Here is a 19,891-nt window from a genome sequence, read left to right as displayed (position 1 = left end):
AGAAAGAAACACCAGGAGTGGAGCACATCCTTTGGACCTGGGGTCCTGTGCTGAGAAGCTCTTAGACCAGGGATAGATTGATGACCAGGACGTTCCTTCAGACCCAATAGAGTATGCCTTCCCCAGGAACTGGCGCCCTGAATTCAGACTTCTAGCCTCCTAGACTGTTAAAGAGTAAATTTCTGTTTGTTAAAGCCATTCACTTATGGTATTTTTTGTTATAGCAGCACTAGATAACTAACATAGTATTGCATTGGTAAATCTGTAACAGACCTCTTTAAGGATTAAAAAGCAAGGATGTCACTTTCAGGACTAAGGAGTGCCTGACCCAAGCCATAATATTTTCAACTGCCTCAAATGCATGTGAAAGCTGGACAATGAATAAGGAAGACCAAGAAGAATTGAATTGTGGTGTTGGCAAAGAATATTGAATATACCATGGACTGCCAAAGAATGAACAAATCTGTCTTTGAAGGAGTACAGCCAGAATGCTCCTTAAAAGCAAGGATGGTAAGATTTCATCTCACACACTTTGAACATGTTATCAGGTGGAATCAATACCTGGAGAAAGACATCATGCTTGGTAAAGGAGAGGGTCAGCAAAAAAGAGGAAGACCCTCAATGAGATGGATTGGTACAGTGGCTGCAACAATGGTCTCAAGCATAGCAATGAATGCGAGGATGGCACAGGACTGGGCAGTGTTTTGTTCTGTAGTTTATATGGCCGCTATGCATTGGAGTCGACGCTACAGCAAATAACAACAGCATTGTATGTTTTTAAATCTGGAAGTGTGAGTGCTCCTATCTTACTCTTCTCTTTCAACATTGCTTTAGCTATTTGGGGCCTGTTGCCATTCCATATAAACCTCAGGATTGGTTTTTCTGTTTTTGCAAAGAAGGCCATTAGAATTTTCATCAGGATTGTGTTGAATCTATGGACCGCTTTGGTAGTATTGATATCTTAACAATATTAAGTCTTGCAAGCCACGAATTTAGAACATTTTCCCCATTTATTCAAGACTTCTTTAATCTCTTTTCAGCAGTGTTTTATACTTTTCACTGTAAAAGTCCTTCTCTTCCCTGGTTAGACTTTTTTGTAGGTATTTTGTTCTCTTAGCTGCTTTCATTAATGGAATTGTTTCCCTAATTTCCTTTTCAGATTCCTCAGTGGTGTTGTATAGAAACTCAACTGATTTTAATTTGTTGACCTTTTACTCTGCAACTTTGCTAAATACCTCAGCTCTAGAAGTTTTATTTGTGGATGCTTTCAGATTTTCTTTGTATAGGATCAGATCATCTGTAAATAGAGATACTTTTTCTTTTCCAATCTGGATACTTTTTATTTCCTTTTTTTTTTTTTTTTTTTGTCTTATTGCTATGGCTAGGACTTCTAAAAAATATTGAATAGAAATGGTGAAAGGGGACACCTTTGTCTTTTTCCCAAATTCAAGGAGAAAGTTCTCAGTCTCCATTAAGAATAATGTTGGCTGTTAGTTTTTCATATCCAATTCATATTGAGGAGTTTCCTTTCTACTCCAATCTTCTTGAGGGTTTTCATCAGGAAAGTGTATTGGATTTTTATCAAAGGCTTTTTGTGGATCATGTGTTTCTTTACCTTTGTTATATTATTCTGTTGATGTGGCATATTATGTTGATTGATTTTCTTTTGTTGAACCATTCCTGCATTCCTGGAATAAACCCCATTTGGTCATGCAGTATGAGTCCTTTTGTTTTTTAAACAATTTTTATTGTGCTTTAAGTGAAAGTTTACAAATCAAGACAATCTCTCACACAAAAACCCATATACACCTTGCTACACACTCCCAATTACTCTCCCCCTAGTGAGACAGCCTGCTCTCTCCCTCCACTCTCTCTTTTCGTGTCCATTTCTCCAGCTTCTAACCCCCTCCACCCTCTCATCTCCCCTCCAGGCAGGAGATGCCAACCTAGTCTCAAATGTCCACCTGATCCAAGAAACTCACTCCTCACCAGCATCCCTCTCCAACCCATTGTCCAGTCCAATCCATGTCTGAAGAGTTGACTTCGGGAATGGTTCCTGTCCTGGGCCAACAGAAGGTCTGGGGGCCATGACCACTGGGGTCCTTCCAGTCCTAGACCATTAAGTCTGGTCTTATGAGAATTTGGGGTCTGCATCCCACTGCTCTCCTGCTCCCACAGGGATTCTCTGATGTGTTCCCTGTCAGGGCAGTCATTGGTTGTAGCCGGGTACCATCTAGTCCTTCTGGTCTCAGGATGATGTAGACCCTGGTTCATGTGGCCCTTTCTGTCTCTTGGGCTCGTAATCTCCTTGTGTCCTTGGTGTTCTTCATTCTCCTTTGATCCAGGTGGGATGAGAGCAATTGATGCATCTTAGATGGCCGCTTGCTAGCGTTTAAGACCCCAGACGCCACTCTTCAAAGTGGGATGCAGAATGTGTTCTTAATAGATTTTATAATGCTAATTGACTTAGATGTCCCCTGAAACCATGGTCCCCAGACCCCTGCCCCTGCTACACTGACCTTCGAAGCATTCAGTTTATTCAGGAAACTTCTTTGCTTTTGGTTTAGTCCAATTGTGCTGACCTCCCCTGTATTGTGTGCTGTCTTTTCCTTCACCTAAAGTACTTCTTATCTGCTATCTTATCAGTGAATACGCTCTCCCACCCTCCCTCCCTCCCCCCTCTCGTAACCACAAAAGAATGTTTTCTTCTCAGTTTAAACTATTTCTCAAGTTCTTATAATAGTGGTCTTATACAATATTTGTCCTTTTGCAACTAATTTCACTCAGCATAATGCCTTCCAGGTTCCTCCATGTTGTGAAATATTTCACAGATTCTTCACTGTTCTTTATCGATGCGTGGTATTCCATTGTGTGACTATACCATAATTTATTTATCCATTCATCCTTTGATGGGCACCATGGTTGCTTCCATCTTTTTCTATTGTAAACAGTTCTGCAATAAACATGGGTATATCTGTTCATGTAAAGGCTCTTATTTCTCTAGGGTATGTTCCAAGGAGTGGGATCGCTGGATAGTACGTTAGTTCTATTTCCAGCTTTTTAAGGAAGTGCCAAATCAATTCCCAAAGTGGTTGTACCATTTGACATTCCCACCAGCAGTATAGAAGTGTCCCAATCTCTCCACAGCCTCTCCAACATTTATTATTTTGTGTTTTTTGGATTAATGCCAGCCTTGTTGGAGTGAGATGAAATCTTATTGTAGTTTTGATCTGCATTTCTCTAATGGCTAATGATCATGAACATTTCCTCATATATCTGTTAGCCACCTGAATGTCTTCTTTAGTGAAGTGTCTATTCATATCTTTTGCCCATTTTTTAATTGGGTTATTTGTCTTTTTGCACTTGAGTTTTTGCAGTATCGTGTAGATTTTAGAGATCAGGCGCTGATCAGAAATGTCATAGCTAAAAACTTTTTCCCAGTCTGTAAGTAGTCTTTTTACTCTTTTGGTGAAGTCTTTGGATGAGCATAAGGGTTTGATTTTTAGGAGCTCCCAGTTATCTAGTTTTTCTTCTACGTTCATTATAATGTTTTCTATAGTATTTATGCCATGTATTAAGTTTCCTAACATTGTCCCTATTTTTTCTTCCATGATCTTTATCGTCTTAGAGTTTATATTTAGGTCTTTGATCCATTTTGAGTCAGTTTTTGTGCATGGAGTGAGGTATGGGTCTTGTTTCATTTTTTTGCAGATGGATGTCCAGTTATGCCAGCATCATTTGTTAAAAAGACTGTCTTTTCCCCATTTTACTGTTTTGGGGCTTTTGTCAAATATCAACTGCTCACATGTGGATGGATTCTCAATTCTGTTCCATTGGTCTATGTATCTGTTGTACCAGTACCAGGCTGTTTTGACTACCGTGGTGGTATAATAGATTATAAAATCAGGTAAAGTAAGGCCTCCCAGTTTGTTCTTCTTTTTCAGTAATGCCTTATTTATCCGGGGCCTCTTTCCCTTCCATATGAAATTGGTGATTTGTTTCTGCATCTCATTAAAGAATGTCGTTGGGATTTGGATCAGAACTGCATTAAATGTATAGATCGCTTTTCGTAGAATAGACATTTTTGTAATGTTAAGTCTTCCTATCCATGAGCAAGGTATGTTCTTCCACTTATGTAAGTCTCTTTTGGTTTCTTGCAGAAGTGTACTGTAGTTTTCTTTGTATAAGTCTTTTACATCTCTGGTAAGATTTATTTCTAGGTATTTTATCTTCTTGGGGACTACTATAAATGGCATTGATTTGGTGATTTCCTCTTCCATGTTCTTTTTGTTGGTGTAGAAGAATCCAGCTGATTTTTGTATGTTTATCTTGTATCCAGATACTCTGCTGAACTCTTCTATTTGTTTCAGTAGTTTTCTGGAGGATTTCTTAGGGTTTTCTGTGTATAAGATCATGTCATCTGCAAATAAGAGATAAGTTTACTTCTTCCTTGCCAATCTGGATGCCTTTTATTTCTTTATCTAGCCTAATTGCTCTGGCTAGGACTTCCAGCACAATGTTGAATAAGAGTGGTGATAAAGGGCATCCTTGTCTGGTTCCCGATCTCAGTGGGAATGTTTTCAGGCTTTCTCCATTTAGGATGGTGTTGGCTGTTGGCTTCCTATAAATGCCCTTTATTATGTTGAGAAATTTTCCTTCTATTCCTATTTTGCTGAGAGTTTTTATCATGAATGAGTGTTGAACTTTGTCAAATGCCTTTTCTGCATCAATTGATAAAATCACGTGATTCTTTTGTTTTATTTATGTGGTGGATTCCATTAATTGTTTTTCTAATGTTGAACCATCCCTGCATACCTGGTATGAATCCCAGTTGATCATGGTGAATTATTTTTTTGATATGTTGTTGAATTCTATTGGCTCGAATTTTGTTGAGGACTTTTGCATCTAAATTCATGAGGCATATAGGTCTATAATTTTCTTTTCTTGTGGTGTCTTTACCTACTTTTCGTATCAGGGATATGGTGGCTTCGTAGAAGGAGTTTGGTAGTATTCCATCCTTTTGTATGCTCTGAAATACCTTTAGTAGCAGTGGTGTTAACTCTTCTCTGAAAGTTTGGTAGAACTCTGCAGTGAAGCCGTCTGGACAAGGGCTTTTTTTTTGTTGGGAGTTGTTTGATTACCTTTTCAATCTCTTCTTTTGTTATGGGTCTGTTTAGTTGCTCTACCTCTGTTTGTGTTAGTTTAGTTAGATAGTGTGTTTCTAGGAATTCATCCATTTCTTCTAGGTTTTCAAATTTGAGTATAGTTTTTCATAGTAATCTGATATGATTCTTTTAATTTCAGTTGGGTCAGTTGTAATATTACCCATCTCATTTCTTATTTGGGTTATTTGCTTCCTCTCCTGTTTTTCTTTTGTCAGTTTGGCCAATGGTTTATCAATTTTGTTGATTTTTTCAAAAGGCAGCTTTTGGTCTTGTTAATTCTTTCAATTGTTTTTCTGTTTTCTATTTCATTTAGTTCAGCTCTAATTTTTATTATTTGTTTTCTTCTGGTGCCTGTGAGTTTGTCTCTTTCTATTTTTTCAAGTCATAGGGATAGTTCTTTGATTTTGGCCCTTTCTTTTTGGGTGTGTGCATTTATTGATATAAATTGGCCTCTGAGCACCGCTTTTGCTGTGTCCCAAAGTTTCTGATAGGAAGTGTTTTCATTCTCTTTGGATTCTATGAATTTCTTTATTCCATCCTTAATGTCTTCTCTAATCCATTCTGTTTTGAGCAGAGTATTGTTCAGTTTCCAAGTGTTTGATTTCTTTTCCCGTTATTGATTTTCACTTTCATGGCCTTATGGTCAGAGAAGATGTTTTGTAATATTTCAATGTTTTGGATTCTGCTAAGGCGTGCTTTGTGACCTAAGATGTGGTCTGTTCTAGAGAATGTTGCATGTGTACTAGAAAAGAAAGTATAGTTGGTTGCCATTGGGTCTAGTGTTCTGTATATGTCTACGAGGTCAAGGTGTTTAATTGTGGCATTTAGATTTTCCGTGTGTTTATTGAGCTTCTTTCTGGATGTCCTGACCTTCACTGAAAGTGGTGTGTTGAAGTCTCCTACTCTTATTGTAGAGCTGTCTATCTCACTTTTCATTGCTGATAGAGTTTGTTTTACGTATCTTGCAGCCCTGTCATTGTGTGCATTGTATGAGTCTTTTGCTATGCCTTTGGGTTCTGTTCTCTTGTTGATGATTTTTGCATCTACATTCATAAGAGAGATTGGCCTGTAGTTTTCTCATGTAGTCTTTGTCTGGTTTGGGTATCAGGGTTATGTTTGCTTCATAGAATGGATCAGGGAGTATTCCGTCCTCCTCTCTTTTGGAATAGTTTAAACAGTATTGGTGTGAATTCTTCTATAAATATTTGTTAGAATTCCCCAGTGAATCCATCCGGTCCAGTTCTTTTTTTTTCCTTAAGTGGTTTGTGATCACTGATTCAAAATCTTCACTTGTTATGGGTGTGTTGAGACTTTGTATTTCCTCTTCAGTTAGTTTGTATAGGTTGTGTACTTCTAAGAATTTGTCCATTTCCCCTAGGTTATTCAGTTTGTTGCTGTTATGAATTGTGTTCCCTAAAAATACATGTTGTAAATCCTGAACTCTATGTCTGTGATTATAATACCATTTAGGAATGTGTTACAATAATCTTTGTTATGCTAATGATGCAGGATTAGTGTAGGGTAAGTCTTCAGTCAGTCTCTTTTCTGGTACAGAAGAGATTAAACAAGCAAGTGAGCAAGCAAAAGTGGGGGAAGAGAGATATGAAGCTCACGAAAGTTGCCTAGGAGCAGAAGCTTGGAAGATACGAGGATCTTCCTCTAGAGTCGACAGAGATAGAAAGCGTTTTTCTTGATCCAGCACCCTGAAGTCAGACTTCCAGCCAGAATTTGGTACTGTGGAGTGGGGTGCTGCATTAACACATTCCCAAAATGAGGAAGTAGTTTTTGAATTGTGTAATGGGTAAAGGCTGGAAGAGTTTTAAGGTGTTAAATAGTAAAAACGTAGATTGCATTGAAGAGTCTGTTGGTATAGAATTATGAACGTCAAAGAAATTCTGGTGAGAGTTCAGAAGGAAATGAGGACTATAGAGAAAGTCTGTATCATCGTAGAATACATATGACACCAGCAACAAAATATTGCTAAATATATGGATGTTAAATGTGCTTCTGGTGAGGCTTTAAAGGAAAATGATGAGCATGTGATTGGACAATGGAAGAAGGGTGATGCTTTTTATGTAGTGGCAAATAACTTGTCTGAATTATGTTCAAATGTTTGGTTGTGTATTGTTAGTTATCAGTTGTATCCTATTTTTGCCATGTATTAAGGTGTCTAGTGTTCAACGGCACTGGTGGGAGTATTGACCTGATTTTTTCTTCTATGATTCTTATAGTTTTTGGTTTTCTATTTAGGTCTTTGATTCATTTTGAATTAGTTTTTATGTATGGTGTGAGGTATGCATCCTGTTTCATTTTTTTTTTTCACAGATAGACATCTAGTTTTGCCAGCACCATTTTTTAAAAAGGCTGTCTTTTCCTCATTTAATGGGCTTTGGACCTTTGTCAAAGATCAGGTGACCGTAAGTGGATGGATTTACATCTTGATTCTTGATTCTCTTTCATTGGTCAGTGTGTGTCTTGTTGTACCAGTACCAGGCTGTTTTTACTACTGTAGCTATACAGTAGGTCCTGAGATCAGGTAGTATGAGTCCTCCTACTTTATTCTTCTTCCTCAGTAGTGCTTTACTCATCTGGGACCTCTTCCTTTTCCATATAAAGTTGATGATTACTTTTTCCACCTCTTTCAAGAATGCTGTTGGTATTTGGATCGAGATTGCACTGTATTTGTAGATTGATTTGGGTAGAATTGACAGTTTCACAATGTTGAGTCCACCTATCCATGAGTGTGGTATGTTTTTCCATTTTATGTAGATCTCTTTGTTTCTTACTGTAGTGTTTTGTAGTTTTCTTTTTATAGGTTTTTTACATCCCTGGTTAGATTTATTCCTTAGTATTTTATTTTTTTAGGGGCTATTATAAATGGTATTGTTTTCCTGATTTCCTATTTGTAGTTCTCTTTATTGGTATTGATTTTTGTATGTTTATCTTATATCTGGTTACTCTGCTGAATCTATTCCAGTAATTTTCTCGTGGAGTCTTTTGGGCTATCTGTATATAGTATCATACCATCCGCAAATAGGGACAGTTTTACTTTTTCCTTAACAATTTGGATGCCCTTTATTTCTTTTTCTTGCCTTATTGCTCTAGCTACCATTTCCAGCACAACGTTAAATAGGAGTGGTGATCAAGGGTAGCCTTGTCTTGTTCCTGTTCTCAAGGAGACTGTTTTCAGCCTGTCTCTGTTAAGAATGATGTTGCCGTTGGTTTTGTGTAGATGCTTATATTATGTGGAGGAATTTCCCTTCTATACCTATTTTATTGAGAGTTTTTATCAGGAATAGGTGTTGGGCTTTGCTGAATGCCCTTTCTGTGTCAACTAAGATGATCATGTGCTTCTTTTATTTATGTGGTGGATTACGTTGATTGATTTTCTAATGTTGAACCATCCTTGCATACCTGGTATGAATCTCACTTGGTTGTGTTGTATTATTTTTTTGATACGATGCTGAACTCTATTGGGTAAAATTTTGTTGAGAATTTTTGCATCTATATTCATGAGAGATATTGGTCTGTAATTTTCTTTTTTTGTGGTGTCTTTGCCTGGTTTTGGTATCAGGGTTATGCTGGCTTCATCAAATCAATTTGAAAGTATCCCTTCCTTTTCTATGTTTGGAAATAGTTTGAGTAGTATTGGTGCAAGCTCTTCTCTGTATGTTTGTTAAAATTCTCCAGTGAAGCCATCTGGACCAGGGCTTTTTGTTGTTGGAAGTTTTTTTTTTCTTTTTTTTACATTTTCAACCTCTTTTCTTGTTCTAGGTCTGTTCAGATTTTCAGCTTCAGTTTGTATTAGTTTGGGTAGGTAGTGTATTTCTAGAAGTGTGTGTTTCTAGAAAACCTCTAGACTTTCATATTTGTTGGAGTATAGTTTTTCATAGTACTCTGTTGTGATCCTTTTTATTTGAATTGGGTCTGTTGTAATGTTCCCCATTTCATTTCTTATTTGGGTTATTTGCATCCTCTCCTGTTTTTCTTTTGTCAGTTTGTCCAATGGTTTGTCAATTTCATTGATCCTTTTCAAAGAAACAACTTTTGGTTTTGTTGATTCTATTGTTTTTCTGTTCTCTATTTCATTCATTTCTTCTCTGATCTTTATTATTTCCTTTGTTCTGGTGGCTATGAGCTTTTGCTGTTCTCTGTTTTTTTCAAGTTGTGTAGTTAATGTTTTGATTTTGACCCTTCTTTTTTGATGTGTGTGTCTATTTCTATAAATTGACCTCTGTGGACTGCCTTTGCTGTGTCCTAAAAGGTTTTGGTATGATGTTTTCTCTCTTATTTGATTCTAGGAATTTTTTTATTCCATCTTTGATTTCTTCTATTACCCAGTGGTTTTTAAGCAAAGTTTTTCAGTTTCCAGGTATTTAATTTTTTTCCCTTGGTCTTCCTGTTATTAATTTCTACTTTTATGATGTAATCAGATAAGATACTTTGTATTATCTCAGTGTTTTGGATTTGGTTGAGGGTTGCTTTGTGGCTTAAGATGTGGTCTGTTTGGGAAAACATTCCATGTGCATTGGAGAAGAATGTGTACTTTGCTGCTGTTGGGTGGAGTGTTCTGTATATGTCTATGAAGTCAAGTTTGTTGATTGTGACCTTTAGATTTTCTGTGTCTTTGCTGAATTTCTTTCTAGATGTTCTGTCCTTTACTGAGAGTGGTGTTTTGAAGTCTTGTACTATTATTGTGGAACTGTCAATTTCTCTTTTCAGTGCTGTTAGAGTTCTCTTTATGTATTTGGAGCCTTGTCCTTGGGTGCGTAGATATTTATTATGGTTATGTCTTCATTATGGATTGCCCCTTTAATCATTATATAATGTCTTTTTTGTCTTTTGTGGTGGATTTTGTTTTAAAGTCCATTTTATCTGAGATTAGTATTGCTACTCCTGTTGTTTTTGGTTGGTGTTTGCTTGATATATTTTTTTCCATCCTTTGATTTTTAATATATATTTTTTCTTTTTTTTAATTGTACTTTAGATGAAGGTTTACAGAACAAACTAGTTTCTCATTAAACAGTTAGTATACATATTGTTTTATGACATTGGTTAACAACCCCAAGACATGTCAACACTCTCCCTTCTCAACCTTGGGTTCCCCTATTACCAGCTTTCTTGTTCCCTCCTGCCTTCTAGTCCTTGCCCCAGGGCTGGTGTGCCCTTTTAGCCTCGTTTTGTTTTATGGGCCTGTCCACTCTGGCTGAAGAGTGAACCTCAGGAGTGACTTCATTACTGAGCTGAAAGGGTGTCTGGGGGCCATACTCTGAGGATTTCTCCAGTCTCTGTCAGGCCAGCAAGTCTGGTCTTTTTGAGTTAGAATTTTATTCTACATTTTTCCCCAGCTCTGTCCGGGAGCCTCTATTGTGATCCCTGTCAGAGGAGTCAGAGATTTTTAATATATTGATGTCTTTGTTTCTAAGATGTGTCTCTTGTAGATACATATTGATGATTCCTATATTCTTTTAATCCATTCTGTCACTCTCTCTTTATGGGTGTATATAAGCAATTTACATTCAGTGTGATTGATTATTCATAGGTATGAGTTTATAGGTGTCATTTTGTAGTGCTTTTTTTTTTTTTGTGGTGCTGATGTTTCTTTGTTCTTTTTATTCTCCTGTGCTGAATTCCTTTTGTTTGTGGATTTTTTGTGGTTGTTTCTTTTGTTTTCACTGAGATTTTGTTTTTCTTCTTTATTTTGATGAGTAGGTTTGTTAACTTTCTTTGTTATTACCTTGAAATTTATCTTCCTACGTTTGAACCAGTCTTTTATTGCTTGATATTGCCTTGATTTTCTGTCCATTTGACAGTTTGTTCTGACGTTGTCATCATTTACAGATTGACCTTTCTGGTTCCCTGTTGTAAAATTTTTAGTTTTGTTTTATCCTTGCATGTTTGTTACCTAGGTTGGTATATGGCTGAAGCTGTATTGCATCCTAGATTCAGGCTGTTTTCTGAATATTTCGGTTCTCTAACAAAAAAAAAAAGGACTCTTAGGCTGGGTTCTCTGGAGAAGCAAAATCACTGTAAAGCATATAAAGATGTATAGAGAGATTTGTATCAAAGAAATGGCTCATGCAGTTGTAGAGCCTGGAATGTTCCAAATCCATGGATAAGGATAGAGGCCTCTCTTGATTCACATAGCCATACAGGCTGGTGAACCCACAATTGGCAGGTTGGAAAGCAGGGCTCTTGCTCACAGGCTGTGAATATCGACAAATCCCAAGATTGACAGGCAAGACTGCAAGGCTTCTGATTCACACAGCTGCAGGGGCTGGTGAACCCAAGATTGGCAAGTTGGAAAGTAGGGCTCTGCTCACAGGCTGAGGAGATCGACAAACCCCAAGATCAGCAGATAAGCCGATAGCTCAAGTCCCAAGAACCAGAGATCAGATGAACAGGAGGCAGCTGCAGGATCTAGAGTGAGCAAAAAGCCAGAACATCTGCTTAGATTTCAATGCAGGCCACACCCCTAAGGAAACTCTCTCTCAACTGATTGGCTACTCCCAGCAGATCCCATCGAATGATCATGTATAAACACTGAGAATCATGGCCCAGCTAAGATGACACACAGTCTCAACCATCACAGACTCCTTTTATAATTCTTGTAAGTTTGGTTTGGTTTTTACATACTCCCTTAATTTCTGTTTATCTGGAAATGTCCTACTTCTACCATCATATTTGAGTGAGAGTCTTGCAGGCTTAATTATTCTTGGTTGGCAATTTTTTTCTTTCATGGTTTTATATATGTCATCCCATTGCCTTCTTGCCTGCATGTTTTCTGCCCAGTAATCAGAGTTTAGTCTTATTGTTTCACCTCCATATGTGACTTTTCATTTTTCTTGAGCTGTTCTCAGGATTCTTTCTTTGTCTTTGGTTTTAGTGAGTGTGATTATGATATGTCTTGGTATTTTTCTTTTGGGGTCTATCCTATATGGGGTTTGCTGAGCTTCTTGGATGGTCAGCTTTTCATCTTTCATGATATTAGGAAAGTTTTCTGTCAGCAACTCTTTAGTGATCCTCTCTGTGCTTTCCGTTGTCTCCTCATTTTGGAACTCTGATCACTTGTAAATTTTTGTTTTTGATTGTATCCCACATTGTTCTCAGGGTCTCTTCATTTTTCTTCATTCTTTTCTGATTTTTCCTCAGACAAAATGGTATCCAATAATTTGTCTTCAATTTCACTGATCATGTCTTTCATCATTTCAAATTTGCTCCTAAAACCTTCTCTGGCACTGTCCATTTCTGAAATCTTGTTTATCTTTTGGATTTTTAATTGCTCTTTTAGTATGATTTCTAGTTGTTTATTTTGGCATCTTTATTCCTGTATTATTTTTTTTGAATTCTTCCATTGTTTTGTCTGTCTTTTCCATGATTTTGTCTATTTTTACTTTATTTTCATCTGCATTTTCCTTCATCTCTCTGAGCGCCCTGAATATTAGAGTTTGGAATTCCCTTTTAGGTAGTTCCATAACCTTTTCTTCTACTAGAAGGTCATCTGGTGTTTTATTTTGGATGCTTTCTGGAGCCATCCTATGCTGTGTTTTTAAATATGTTTTGATATTGTCTGCTGTTTTCAGGACACTCAGGAATTATTTTCTTCATTTATTAATTATAGATTGGTTTGTCCTGCTTTTGTTTTATTTGATTATGCCTGGGCAGGCAGCTGACCGTTCTTTGTTGTTTGCTCATCTGTGGGCACAATACTTCCCACAACCTTGTGCAGGTGGGCAGGGCCAGTGGCTCAGTGGGTGCTCTGTCTCTTGCTGGGAGGTCTGTGTATTTGCCTTCCCATACTCCCTGTCCACTGCTTTTGGTGCCTGGGGGGTCCAAGATAGCTGTGCTGAATCCCGCTGGCAGGGGATCTTCTCTCCACAGCTCTCCTCTTTGTTTTCTGTCAACCTCCTACTCCATTCAGTGATTGGTTGAGTTCTTTATTCCCTGATTTGCCACTTAGGATTCCAGGATTGACAACAGTAACTGTTTTACTTAGTTTTTAGGGTCTTTGCACTAGAGGGATGGTGTGTTTTTGTCTATAGCACTATGTTGGCTCTGCCTCCTCTGTTTTAGTTTATTAGTGCTAAGTTCTGTAGGTCAGAAGTCCAAGTTGGTTTGGGTGGTTTCTCTGTCTCTAGCTTCACATGGTCCAAATCAAGGTGTCCACTGGCTGGGCTCTTAAGAGACTCTGGAAGAATCTGCGTCCTAGCTGATTGGAGTAATTAGCAGAACCCAGTTCCTTATGATAGCAGGACTGAAGTCTTTCCTTGCTAGGTGTCAGCTGAGGGCTGCTCTTAGATCCTAGAGGCTTCTCTCCAGTCCTTGCACGTAGTAGCAAGCTACAATTCAGAACCAGCGGCAGCATGTAGTCTCCTTTTCACGCTTGGCAGCTCTTTGGCTTCTTCTTTCACTTGTCTTTCTGATTTCCATTTATTCATTCCTTTACTTTCAGCTCCTATTTCTCCTTCCTTCCACTTGTCATTCATTTTTGCCCAAACTTTTTCACCTTTGGAAGGGACATCAGGTTTAGCTGCTTTGCCAGTCCAGATTGCTGGTAGCAAGACCAGTCCAGTAAGTGTTTCCCCCTTAGTCCACTTCCATTCATGTTGGGTAGGGTTACATAGATAGAGCAGTAGTGGACTATCTTGACCACTAGGCAGTTTGGCAGTATTCACTGTCAACCCTAATTTTGCCAGATAGGGGGAAGGTACAATCCATTCCATCAGGTCCTTGGGAATTCTGACATATAGGTTCGGGGTATAGTTACAGTCTCTTGCTTAGGAATCACCCCTACTTCTGGCACTCGCAGCTGTATCCTTGGTCCTGGGACTACAGCATCCAGTAGGAAAAAGCAATTTTAGGTGATATAAGGAAGAACTGTATAGTGGCACATATGTCCTCCCCCATCCCCCCTCCCCCAGATCCCCCAGAGAAGTGTACAAATCTGTCCAGTGATGATCCTCCCTTTACACCTCTTAGGTTGAGTGTAAGCACATTCACGAAGGTATGTGAGCCAGCCCTTCATACGTTTATCTCCCTCCATTTTATGTAACAAATGATTCAATTGTTCATTCCAAGAGTCCCTATCAAGTCATTACTCTAAGGGTGGTATGCAACATGGTATGTCCATTTACTATGATGTATCTTGGCCCATTGCTGTACCCTGTGGGCTGTAAAATGTGTTCCTTTGTCTGATGAAATTTAACTCAGTGGTCCAAATTGGTGCAGTATCTTTTGTTCCAATCCCTTAATGATGTTTTTGGCATTTACATCTGTCATAGGATATTCAATGCCCAGTTCAGAGTAAGTATCTATTCCTGTGAGGACCCATTTGTAGCCACGTGGTGCCACTGGTGTCACTGGTCCAATATAATCAAATTTCCAGCTATATGCAGGACCTTTCTTCTGGGGAATTTGCCACATAGCCATCTGTAATCTCTGTCTTGCTGACAGACAAAGCAGCCCTTATTGGCATTTTGTGCCTCAGAAGGTGCAAGATGGATGTGTCTAGTCTGCATTGCTGCAACACCCCCATGTACACTCATTTCATGGACCCAATTGGCCACCTCCAGTGAGTGTACCATCAGTTTCACTTGCTAATTCCAATCACCTTCTGATCCAGAAAGGAGGTTCTTCTGATGGGCATCTCACCATTGCCCAATTCCTCCATCATGGCTACGAAGATGGCATGCAGCTCTGCCCACTAAGCTGACCTGTTCTTCAGTCAGGGTCTTTCCATCTGCTGGTTTTAATGCAGCAGCTTTCCACATCAAATGTTGTCCATGTATTCTGGAACTGCCATCTGTGAACCAAGCAGCCTTCTGCTGGTGAGCAGAAAGTTGTTCAGAGGGCACTGTCCATGTGGCAAACTTCTCAGGTTGTTTCAGGGTAGGACCTATGGGAAAAGAGGCTACCTGCTTGTGACTAGGGTGGTGCCTCCCTGCTTTACCCCAGTAGCTTGTTCTTGTATGAACCCTTTTCATTTTATTATGGATTTATTTTGGGCAACACCTTCCTTATTAGAGTGTTTCTCTGACATCACCCAAGATGATATGGGTATGTCAGGTCTCCTGATGGTTTTATAACCTTACATCATTGCGGCAGTCTTAATCAATGCCTAAAAAGAGTCAAGTAATTGCCTTTCAAATGGTGTGTATTGTGCGGCAGCATCTGGAAACTTTTTGGTCTAGAGTCCCAGCAGTCGCTATAGGGCGGTGTTCTCAGTTTTTGCCATAAGCTCCAGTCTGCATAAGCATATGTGGCAGACACCTCCTAAATCATTTCTGAATGTGGATCATAAGGGCCTAAAGGCAGGGAGAGCAAGACTACTTTCTGTAACTCAGTCACAGCCTGCTGTTGTTCTGGTCCCCATTTGAATGCAGCTTTCTTCCGAGTGGTGTTATGGGTGGGAGCCATCAGTATTCCCAGATGTGGAACATGCATTCTTCAAAATCCAGATAGACCAACCAAATGTTGAACCCCTGTTTAGTCTGGGCGTAGCTAGCGACAACTTATTGTTGGTTGTCTGCGGAGTGTCATGGGTGGCTCCTGCCCAAATTATTCCCCAGAATTTCACCATTTGGGTAAGGCCCTGGATTCTTGCTGGGTTTATTAACCAGCCTGTGTTAGTCATGTGGGCCACCTGTATTAAAATCTGCCTTAGCCTGTTCAGTGTTTGATATTAACATGGTATCATCAATGTAATGTATAATTACACTTGAGATCTGCACCAAGTCCAAGTCTCTTCTAACTAAACTGTGACAAGTGAGCTGATGAATTCAGGTAACCCTGTGGCAATGTAGTTAAAGTAAGTTGAGATCTTTCCCACTTGAAAGCAAAGTGTGGCTGGCTGTTTTCTGAGATCAGTATGGACAAAAAGACATTTGCAAGATCAGTCACTGTGTGCCAGTCTCCTTTAAACAAAAAAAACAAAAAAAAAAAACCAAACCTGTTGCTGTCAAGTTGATTCTTACTTACAGTGACCCTACAGGACAGACTAGAACTGGTGCCTATAGGGTTTCCAAGGAGCAGCTGGTTGATTCGAACTGCTGACATTTTGGTTAGCAGCCAAGCTCCTAACCACTGTGCCACCAGTGCTCCTCCAATCTCCTTTATTTGCTGTATTTTATGCACCATTGATACCGTGTCTGGAACAGCTGAAGCCACAGTGGCACTGCTTTATTTAGGCCTTGATAGTCTACTGTCAGCCTCCATGAGCCATCTGCTTTTTTCATGGGCCATACAGGGCTATTATACAGAGAATTTTTTGGCACCAACACTCCAGCCTTTGGCATGTCTTTAATCAAAGCAGTAATCTCCTTTTTTTCCGCAGGTATTCTACATTGTTTCAAATTAACAACCTGAGTGGGTGCCGGCAATTCTAATGGTTCCCATTTAGCATGGTCAATCAATACTGGCCTAAGGGCAGACTTACACACCTTTAGTTTTACAGTATCACATAGAGGGAGTGTTCCCCAATTAGACCTAACATCCATACCAATAATACACTCAGGTAGGGGAGATGCAACTACTTCATGCAAGATCTGTTTAAATCTTCCGATTCTCATCTAAACTTTTATCTTAGTCCCATCCACTGATACATCCCCATATCTCCCCAGTCTAACCTTAGCTCCCTTCAAGATTTTGTTGACAGTTTTGAGATTACAGTACATTAGGTTCCTGTGTCCAGGAGCCCCATGTAGGTCTCTTCCCCACCTCTAGGCCATTTTACCCACACGTGCATATGGCCTCGGGTCCCCTGCTGAGTACCGGACTGGAAGATCCTGGCCCCTTTGTCAATCCTGATCTTGATCAACTAGCTGAGCCTCTGCTTCAAATGGTACCAGGTGGGTCTTCCTATTGTTAAATTTCTCCCAACTGTAGTGAATAGAATGGACTTGTTTAGGCCTCTTTAATATTGGGAACCAGTAGGAGTTTCCTTTAGTCCACCCAACTTCCTATAGTGCTGTAGTCCTGTAGTCCTGCCTTAGAACCTTTGTCTCGACTTCATCAATGTCTGCTATATTCATTTCATTTCTTACTGTCTAAAAATCTCCATTCTTCTGAAATCTTCCCCATTGCCTTATCCCTGTTTCCTATGAATCTCCCTTATGTTTCTTGCATCTGTAAGGCCCATGCAGCGAAGCTGTGCCAACAGATCTGACGAGGCTTCTTGAATTGTTGCTTTCTCAATAGCAAGGTTACATGGGGTGCTCATGTAGAAGGGGGTCCCTTGATTACCATATCTACCATGACCTGTGTAAGGGGCATCCTCACTGGGTGAATATCATGATCAACATAAAGCCATTCCAGCATGGCTTGCATAAGCAGCACATCAGCTGCTTCCTCTGGAGTGTTCCATTGGGTATTTAGAGGGGGAGGGGGCAGTTTCCCTTCTCAGGGTAAACTAATCTCGCTGCAAATTTTATCCAGTCTACTAGGCTGGCCGTCCCCCCTGGGTTAACCTGCTGTGTAACTGGGTCTTGCTTCATTATTCATAACTGTTCCATACTGAGTTATGGGTCTTACACCAACCCAAACATACTCTTTCATTCTGGAGCATTCAAAACTAAAGACTCTGCCCCTGAATTAGTCGCTCTCACAGTCCATTTTAGTAATGGTTCCCCAGGAAGCTGATGATTGAAGAAACTCCTTTACACTATACCCCTTGGTTTCAATAGTTTCTTGGTTTTGACTGTTCCCCTTCCAGACTACCTTTTTGGTGACCAGCAATCATAGGGCTATTTCCTGTTGTTCCAACATGATTTTTCCTTTCTGGGTTGGCCCTGAGATTAGCAGGTGTAGCTCTGACCTGACTGAATCTGGCCTTGGTTGGTGCTACAATCTGCCCCTATATTCTTTTTTCCTGCCTTTGCAGCTATTACTGATAACAGAAACCAAGGAATTATATGTCTCCCCCTTTCCTTATCACTCTGCATTTCCATATGCATCCCACTAGCCAATTCCTCGGGAGTTAGATCCACCACTCCTAATTCCCATGAATAGCTTTTGCTTTGGGTAACTGATTGCAACATAATATTAGCTGCTTCAATCCGTGGGTGTTCAATCCATCCAGAAACCAAAGGTTTCTCATTCTCCCATTTATCCCATTTTCCAAAACCACATATTCCAGTGAGTCTGAGCTGTTGAAGGGAAACCACTATTTTGACACCAACTGAATGAATATAAGGATCACAAAGCTGGAGGTTAAAGATGTCCCAAATGTCCAACTTTTCCAAATTGCCGTACCACTCCATCGTCTCTGACGTGAACTACTCTCCCTCCCCTCAGTACTCTCCCTCCTGTCTTTGGGCTCAGTAATTCACTGCAATGTCTCACAGAATTCACAAGCCATATTCACAGTTAAGTGGTTTATTAGGGAAGTAACAGGGTGCACCTCAGAATCAGGATCAACTTGGAAGTAACAGGAACAACAACCCAGGATACAGTTCCTCAATCAGGACAGCTTCTTCTTGCCCTCTGCTGCTGGGCCCTGCTGGGGGCCTTCTCAGGCAACTGTTAAACCTCTTAGCTTTGTGGGTGAGCAAGCCCCACCGCAGCCATCTTGTGCAGGTCTCCTGATTCCTGCTGTCTCACATTGCTGCTCTTGCTGTCTTCTGTGCTTTAGCTCCTCTCTCTCCCTCTTCATGTCCCCCTTTAAGCCTAGTGGGATGGTAAAACTGACCAGTACCCTTGTTTTACCCTTGTTAGGGTTCCATACACCTTATTTCCGTGATTCCACCCCCAAAAGGGTGCCATGCACCTTTACATTATTGACAAGCAATCACATCCCCTTGGTGGACCACAAGAACCTCATTTACATAGACCCACCCAATCGTTTGGTGGGAGTTACAAAACCATGACAAGAAAGGCCACATAAAAATGATCCATAGCACTGAAACTTGAAAAATGGGTAAAAATCACTGCCCTGTCTGCCTCATAGGTCTTTTGGGAGTATATTCTGGAATAATGGAAGTGAATGAGCTCTGTAAAATGCGCATTGGCATATGTGTTATCACTAATGACAAAATCTTATTCTTTCTACTGCCGCAATAGCTATGGAACCCAGATCTCCATTAGTTCTTCCACTTTCTGGCTTGGGCTCATCATTTCTCACCTGGAGCACCTGTGCTGACATCCTGGCTGGGCACCTCAGCCATCTGTGATATTCTTATTACACATATGGTTTATGGATTCCTGGCTTCAACTCTTTCTAGCTTTGGATTGTTGGAGAAATCATGTAAGATTCTTAAGCCTCTGTTTCATTTGTAAAATGGGGATAAAAATAATACATAACCCATACAGTTTTTGTGAGAATTAAATGCCATGTTTGCAATGTATTCTTGGCACACTGGAAATGCTCATTAAATGTTAGCTCTTAGGTGACCTGCCAAGGCCACATGGTTGGACTGTATCAGAGCTAGGCCTGAAGCCCACGTCTGTGAAGCCAAAGACAACGTTCATCATCACTGAGTCTGTGATCTCTAAACATTTTCCCAACTGGGCTCTCTGCCTTGCTTTTGTTTTTTCTAAAAGACCATGTTTTTATAGTCTCTCCCTTATCCGAACACCTTTGTTTGGTCCTCAATGCCAGGGACTTCTCCAGATTAATTATCCTAGCATCCAGGATTCCTGACAGTCCTGGACGAAACTCTCTCAAACTGGCCTTATTATTATGTATGCTCTGGCTGTGCCCTGAATGATGAGGGCACACAAAGATGGAGAAG

The sequence above is a fragment of the Loxodonta africana genome, chromosome 9 (assembly GCF_030014295.1).
Source record: "Loxodonta africana isolate mLoxAfr1 chromosome 9, mLoxAfr1.hap2, whole genome shotgun sequence".
Classification (NCBI taxonomy): Eukaryota; Metazoa; Chordata; class Mammalia; order Proboscidea; family Elephantidae; genus Loxodonta; species Loxodonta africana.
The sequence above is the reverse complement of the archived record's forward strand: the minus strand, read 5'-3'. Positions refer to the sequence as shown.